Raw genomic sequence first — 8,465 nt, 5'->3', positions numbered from 1 at the left:
AAAAACACGTTTTTCATTATAAAAAATTAAAAACTTTTAGAACTAATTCTAATGTGTTTTAGTAACATCCCAAAGTCATAGAAAATAAACATGATTTTTAATTTAAAGGTATGGGCAATAAATTAAAAAAAATCTAAGAAAACAATTCTAACTTGTCACAAAATTAGTAAACTTTCTAAATCGATTTTCAAGCTCATAGTTTTAATTACATGTACATGCATATCTTTAACCATAGCTCTGATACAATTTGTTGGAATTGATATAGAGTTAAGAAAAGATTTAACATTTCTAACAAGCGGCGGAAAATAAAAGAAATACGAATTCCATTCTTTATAAACTTTAAACAATAATCTTGCTCGACAGATATTAGGTTTTCCCCAAAGGAAGGAACATAATAAACATTATTCAAATTTAAAGTGCAGTCTTCATAAGATAGCGTCACGGATTCCACAACCTTCGCAGACACTACGCTCCCTTCACCCCTCTTGAAGCAGAAGTCACCATCCTCTAAGCTTTTGCTTTTCCAAAACCAGTCGAGGAGCAGCAAATATGGTTAGTAGCAGCAGAGTCAGTAATCCACGATGATACATTATCAGCTACTAAGCAAGTTTCGGTAACAAGTACAATCCCTTTTTCCTTAGTTTTGAGGTAGGCAGGACAGTTCCTACGCCAGTGACTAGGCTCATTGCAGTGGTGGCAGTTGTCATTGGACTTGTCCACCTTCGGAACATTTGGCGTCTTCTTCTTCTTTTGAACCTTAGGTTGGTTCTTCTTCTCGGCCTTGCGAGGTCTCTTCTTAGATCCAGAGATGGAAGCAGTAGCATGTACCTCTCCTTGAGTCCTCTTTTTCTTAGTAAGTCCCTCAGCGGTGTGAAGGTATCAAGGAGTACACTACAACATTTACAACATTTACCGACGATTTTTTTCGTCGGTAATAACCCTAAAATCGTCGCTAAATGTATTTAGCGACGATCTTAGCGACGATAAAAATCGTCGCTAATTCGCCGTGCCTAAATATATTTAGCGACGATTTAATCGTCGGTAAACATTTAGCGACGATATTAGCAACGATAAAATCGTCCGTAAATGTTGTGACGAGAAGTTTTTTTTCATTTTGAAACAGACAATTAGCGACGAATTTGTCGTCGCTAATTACCGCGGGAAAAAATCCCGCGTCAATTAGCGACGACAAAGTCGTCGCTAAATGTTGTGACGAGAAGTTTTTTTCGTTGTGAAACAGAGTTTTAGTGACGACTTTGTCGTCGCTAATTCACGCGGGAATTTTTCCCGCGCCAATTAGCGACGACAAAGTCGTCGCTAAAACGTTGTGTGGAATAATATTTAGCGACGATTTTATCGTCGCTAATTATTATTATTATAATTTTTTTTTTCGTCGTTAATTATTTATTTTTTACGGTTTTTTGGTTGTGAAATTCTAAAATGAAAAATCAAATAAAAACTAAATTATATTATCCAAATCAACAACTATATAAAATCCGGTTACGTACGTTTTCGGTTATCGAGAAATATGTAAATAATAAATACACAAAACAACTAATAAACCACTAGTCGCGACGTTTGCTTTGTCGTCCCGCCACTCGTTTTCCCCCTCCTCAACGAGAAACGCTCTTCTGCTGGCGCTGAAGTTCTGCAGGCTGCGGCGTCGGAGTAGACTGACTTAGTCCGCCGGGCGTCGTCTGCTGGCTGGCGTCGGGAGTCCTCTGCTGGCCGCCCGTCGGAGTGCGGACGTCGGGCGTCAGAGTGTGGAAGCCGGCCGTCGGAGTCTGCTGACTGTGGGATGACGGAGCCTGCTGCGAACTCTGCGGAAATTGGGACATGAACGAGCTAAGGTTGAGGCCGGGCACCTGACTCTGTATTGTCTCGGCGAACGCGGCGAGGGTCGATGCCAACACTTCCTGCGAGACATATCATGGTTACGACGTCCCAGCCTCCGAACCGTAGACTTCGGCGACTTCAGCCGCCATCCGTGCTCCCTGTGGCACCAAACGTCCGACGCCGGTCAAGTGATCAGTCCGCGAACCCATAATATCGCGGATCGCCTGCTGCTCTAGAACGGAAATATCAACGTCCGCTCCTTGGTGCTCAGCCTCTGCTCGCAACGTGTTGAACCTAGCGACCAGTCGATCCTGATATAATTAACTAGTTAGTATATATTAATCGAAAAAGAAGAAAAATAAATGTAAACTTACATAACGTGCGGAGGCTTCAGGAGTCAGCCATTCAGACTTGTCGGACTGATGTTGGCGCTTGTAGTTCGCAAACAAGCTCTCGAATGCGCCTGTCTCGACGCTCTTCTGCATGTAAACAAAACTTCAAGTGTTAGATAATTTTAACGATTTGATGTATCATATAAACATAAAACTTACGTTTTTCATGCGGTGGGTCGAGAACCCAATCGTCCCCTGTCGAGTCTTCGTCTTCTTCTTCGCGCGATTCGCCTTATTCTTCGCTTGTATAGCCTGTTGTAATATAAGTAAACGTACACGTAAATAACAAATCGTTTAATAAACATTCGAGTAACGTAAATGATTCGATATTACCTTAAATTCATCGCTCGTATATCGTTGTATCAGCGTCTCCCATTCGGTGTCGAGCTTAACGGTCTTCGGTTTCAGCGACCGCGCCACCTGTACGCTGCTCTTGCAGTCGATGTCGAACCATGACCGCAATGTATGCCTCCAATCGCGAAGACGAGTCTTCGCGTCTCGAATGATTGCCGCATCGACAATCGCCTTCTTCTTCCCGGTTGCATCACTATCGACGCGAATGTCGTACTTGTCTCGAATCGCTGCTCGGATCTCGGCCTCCTTCGCCGGCCCCACGTTCGCATTCGTCCACCTTGGGACCGTAGGCGAGATCTTGTCTCGGACGACCAACCCGAGCGTGTTTGCGAACGTCGCGAGATCCGGATCCATCTCGCGCTCTGGCTGCAAGAACGACTGAAAGTCCTTGTTATAAATAACGACTTCCTTCACCCCGGGGCGCCGTGCACGCTCAGATCGAAGCCCGACCGTCGGCCCACGCACGGCCGGTTCGATATCCTCGTCTTCTTCTTCGACGCCATCACGTACGTGCGCCGACTGGCAATAATTCGGGAGATGGGCTAAGAAGTCATACCCGCCTCCGCTGCCTCCAGCTCCTGTAGCCGCAGCCATCTGAAATTCAAAAAAAAAATATTTAGTTATGCATTCTTAATGATTTAAATCAGTTAATTTAGTAAGTAAATGAAAAACGTTATATACTATCAATCATCGTCGTCTGACAAATCATCTTCTTCCATCAAATCTTCATCCTCAGTTTCTTCATCATCGATAAACTCTTCTTCTTCAATATTTTCCAACAAGTTCACTGCATCGTTGCTCACGGGCTCTGGTATCGCAGACTGATGACGCGTTGAAAGTGAATCTAAATCTAACGGTTCTACTGACAACTGAACTGAAGACGAAGATTGACCAAGAATGAGGTCAATATCAGGAAGATCCCACACATTTCGATGATTACACTCTTCGATGATTCGCCAATCTGGACCATTCAAGTTATCTTCCAAGTAGAAAACTTGTTTCGCTTGAGTTGCCAAAATAAATGGCTCGTCTTTGTACCATTCTTTTGCCACATACACGCTTGTCAAGTTATTGTCGTTGCGTGTCCTTTTCCTCGGATCTTGATGACCGAACCAACAACATTGAAATAAGACGACGCGACAATTGTTCTGATACATCAAGACAATGACGTTTTCTACTTGACCGTAGAAGTCGTGACCTCCTTCACTTGGTACACATACCCCGCTATTCTGAGTCGTTCTTCTGCTATCACGTTGACGGGAGATAAATTTAACCCCGTTCACTACACAACACGGATACGTCTGTGGTGCGAAATGTGGTCCCAATGCCAATGCATATAATTCGGAGGTAACGGATAATCCGTCTTGGCTCATGCGAAATACCTACATACAACCATTAACGAGTCGGTTATTAATTATCTCATATTCTTTGAGTTTGGTAGTGAAATACCTTTTCCCAAAACCACTTTGGGAACTCAAGTCGATGCGCTTCTTCAACATCTGGCCGACCTTCTAATTCCATGAGATCTATGTGTTCACTGAAATAAAATTCATGTTCATTTAATACATTACTTCGTATAAATATAATTCAAGTTCATTTATTTCACTCATTTACCTCATGAAATTGTCAATTTCAGGACAATTTCGTAAAATGTACCACTTAGCGAGCAATCGTATATTCTCATCTAAGCGTATCGTGGTCATCTTCCCGTAAGGCCGACAACTTGATGACTGAAACACCGATAACTCCCGTTCGACACCTTCAAAGTTAGACGCGACGTCTGTTCGTTGGGGCATCTTGAAACGATTCTCAACGCCTTCTAGATACCTTGAGCAGAATGTCAATGCTTCATCTACAACATAGGCTTCGGCAATTGAACCATCTGGTCTAGCTCGATTACGCACAAAGTTCTTGAGCGTTCCAAGGTATCTCTCAAATGGGTACATCCACCGCATATGAACTGGACCTCCGTTAATTGCCTCCTCCGGTAGATGCATTACCAAATGAACCATGATTGTGAAGAAATCAGGCGGGAAAATTCGTTCCAACTTACACAATATAAGCTTCACATCCTCTTGCGCCTTCTCAATGTCTGAAATTACCAGCGTTCTAGAGCAAATAAGTCTGAAGAACTTGCAGAGCTCTATTATGGCATCTCGAATTGTTCGATCCAGACAAGGACAAATAGCAGGAGCCAATAGGCGCTGCATAATCACGTGACAATCGTGAGACTTCAAACCCGTCAACCTCCCATCCGCGGTAACATTCTTCTTCAAATTCCCCGCAAAACCATCGGGAAATCTGACAGATCTCAAGAACTCAGTAAACCGCTTCCGTTCTGAAGGTGTCAGAGTGTATGACGAAGGCGGTTTCATCCATCTATCTCCTTCTTGGTACAAATGAAGCTCGTGCCTTATGTTCCAGTCCGCCAAAGTCAACCGCGCCTTATCTGTGTCTTTCGTCTTCCCCTCGATGTTCAGCAAGGTACCCAGAAGATTGTCGCATACATTCTTTTCTATATGCATTACATCGAGGTTATGCTTCAGCGTAAGACTCGACCAATACGGCAACTCGAAGAAAATACTTTTCTTTGTCCAATTCAGCTCACTCGCATCGCGCTTTCGTTTCTTCCCGCCGAAGTCAGGGTGCTTCCCCGGGGTTGCATCTCCCACTAATCGCAATTGTCGAAGTATATCGCTCGCTGATTTTCTCACTGGTGGTGGTCGTTTCTCATTTCGTACCTTGTACAGTTTGCTCTTCCTCATCGGGTGTAACAACGGCAAGAATCGACGATGATCGCAGTAAACAATCTTGTTTCGAGCCTTGAAAGATGGTGAGTCGTTGTTACACGTCGGACAAGCAAGGTACCCTTGACCACTCCATCCCGACAAACTGCTTCTCGCTGGAAAATCATTCACCGTCCATAGAAGTACGGAAAACAACCTGAATAGCTCACCGGTCGAACCATCTCTCAACACAACACCGGTTTCCCACAATTCCTTCAGCTCATCAATCAGCGGTCGTAAGAAAACATCCATGTCTTTACCCGGCGCACTACGACCTGGTATAAGCAATGTTAATATCAAGTACGATGTTTTCATGCACAACCACGGCGGTAAATTGTACGCAGTCAAGACTACCGGCCACATACTGTATGATAAACTCATGTCACCAAATGGGTTGAAACCATCGGCGGCAAGTCAAAGCCGGACGTTCCTCGGTTCTGCCGCAAACATGGGATATTTTCGGTCGATCTCCTTCCACGTTGCTCCGTCAGCAAGATGTCGCAGTACACCATCCTCTTTAATGCGTTCATTCTCGTGCCACTGCATCTCTAGAGCTGTGTGCCGACTCGCGTACAGTCGCTTAAGTCGATCTTTCAGTGGAAAGTAGCGCAACACTTTATGCACTACTTTTTTTCCACCATCTTTCATCAGCCACCGGCTCTCATTACAAACTGGACACTCGTCTAGATTGGCGTTGTCCTTCCAAAACAACGCGCAATCGTGTTTGCAAACGTGAATCGACTCGTAACCCATACCAAATCGACGCAATTTCGCCTTTGCTTCATAATGTGACTCTGGAATCGTGTTGTCGATCGGATGAGATTTTTTCAGTACTTTCAGAAGCTGATCAAACGACTTATTCGTCCACTTGTTCATCACTTTCAAATGCATCAACGTGACAACAAATGAGAGTGACGAATACTCCGTACAACCCGGCCATAATTCTGTGTTCAGGTCGCTGAAAAGGTCATCGAACTGTCCACTCTGGTATTCTGCATTCGGGTCAATACTGTCATCGTCACCGTCTACGTCGTTGTGATATAAGATATCATGTACAGCATCAAACATCCCTCCTCCTCTGTACTCCGTCTGATACTGCATTACGTCATCTTCTTCCTCCCCGTGAAAGTTCCACCTCGTGTAATTCCTCTTAAATCCTCTGATAAAGAGATGATTCTCTATATCAGGAATTTTTTGCATCAACACGTTGTTACACCTCTTGCATGGACACTTAACTCGTCCTTCGACATTTACGTGTTGTCGGGCCATTGCCATGAACTCTGTCATGCCAGCCGCAAACTCAACGCTTAAACGTTGGTCCTCGATTATCCAATTCCTATTTGGATAACTCATTTTACCTATAGATTGAACATTTCAAAATTTAGTAGTTTTCGGATTTTATTTTATAATTTCACGATCGATCCTACCGAAATTTCGGCAGAACCTCCCCTATAAACTTAACAACCCGGCATCAAGCCTTTAACTTTAAAACCTGCATAGAAACATCCTAAAACTAACAATAAATCCAACCTCAGTGGTTCGATTATTAAAATTCATAATCCATCACATTTTTAATAATTTCTAACAACAATTAAATACAATTCCATTTAATTTACATAAACTAACTAATTGTTTTTACATAATTTTACCAAATATAAAATTTATAACAAATATATAATTCATTTATAATTTATAAAATTTATAACAAATATTTATAATTTATAAAATTTATATTTGGTATAACAAATATATAATTCTAAAAATATAAATTAGAACAAATTTATAAACTAAAAATATATAATTCATTTATAACTAATTTATACTTATATAACTAAATAAATTATATTAGTTATATATAACAAACATTTATAACTAAAATTATATAATTCATTTATAACTAATTTATAACAAATATATAACTAAAGTTTATAATCCTATAACTAATTAAAATAAATTTATAACTAAAGTTTATAATCCTATATATATTAATCATATATAACTAATATATAACTAATATATACATAAATTTATAACTAATATATATTAATCCTATAACTAACTAATATATATATATATATATATATATATATATATATATATATATATATATATATATATATATATATATATATATATATAGTTTAAAAAAAAAACTTACCGATCGGACAAAAAGAGGAAGAGCGCGCGCGGCCAGAGAATGGGAGCGGCGTCGGCATCGGTGGTGGAGCGGCGTCGGTGGTGGAGCGGCGTCGGCGTCGGCGGCAGAGCGGCGGAGGAGCGGCGGAGGATGAGCTCTAATGGGAGAGAGAGAGACTTTAGGAGAGAGATGTGAGGAGAGAGAGAGAGAAGTAGTGAGGAGAGAGACTTACCGGCGAGGCACACGGCGGAGGAGCGTCGGCGGCACACGGCGGACGAGGCACACAGCGGAGGAGGGAGAAAGTAGAGAGAGAAATGGAAGTTAGGGTTTCTGAGCGAATGGGGAAGCTGGGTCGCGTTCTGGTATTTAAAGACATTTACCGACGATTTTATCGTCGCTAAATGATTTCAGTTCGTCGCTAAATGAACTTACGTTAACCAGACATTTAGCGACGATTAAATCGTCGCTATTAGTAAATTTCACACATTTCGCGACGATTTTATCGTCGCTAAATCATTTCGTTTTAATTTAATGGGAGGGATTTTTCCCTCTTTAAAATTCGTCAAAATTTGATAACATTTAGCGACGATTATTTCGTCGCTAATTGTATAGCGACGATAAAACAATCTTTAGCGACGATAAAATCGTCGCTAAATGTTTTCGTCTTAATTACATTGGAGGGATTTTTCCCACTTTAAAATTCGAAATTAATTCAACGTTATTAGCGACGAATATATCGTCGCTAAATGTATTTTGAAATAATTAGCGACTAATTTATCGTCGCTAATTATTTTCCCGCGAACTTAGCGACGACAAAAAAGAATTAGCGACGATAAAGTCGTCGGTAATTATCTTTGCCGCCAAACTTTAATATTTCTCGCACCAAAGAATTAACGACGATAATATCGTCGCTAAAAGGGTTATTAGCGACGACTAAATCGTCGCTAATAGTGTCGTCGC

Source organism: Urtica dioica, chromosome 5 (genome assembly GCF_054948205.1).
Source record: "Urtica dioica subsp. dioica isolate 48M chromosome 5, U.dioica_male_clone48M_v1_H2, whole genome shotgun sequence".
In the NCBI taxonomy this organism is placed as follows: Eukaryota; Viridiplantae; Streptophyta; class Magnoliopsida; order Rosales; family Urticaceae; genus Urtica; species Urtica dioica.
The sequence above is the reverse complement of the archived record's forward strand: the minus strand, read 5'-3'. Positions refer to the sequence as shown.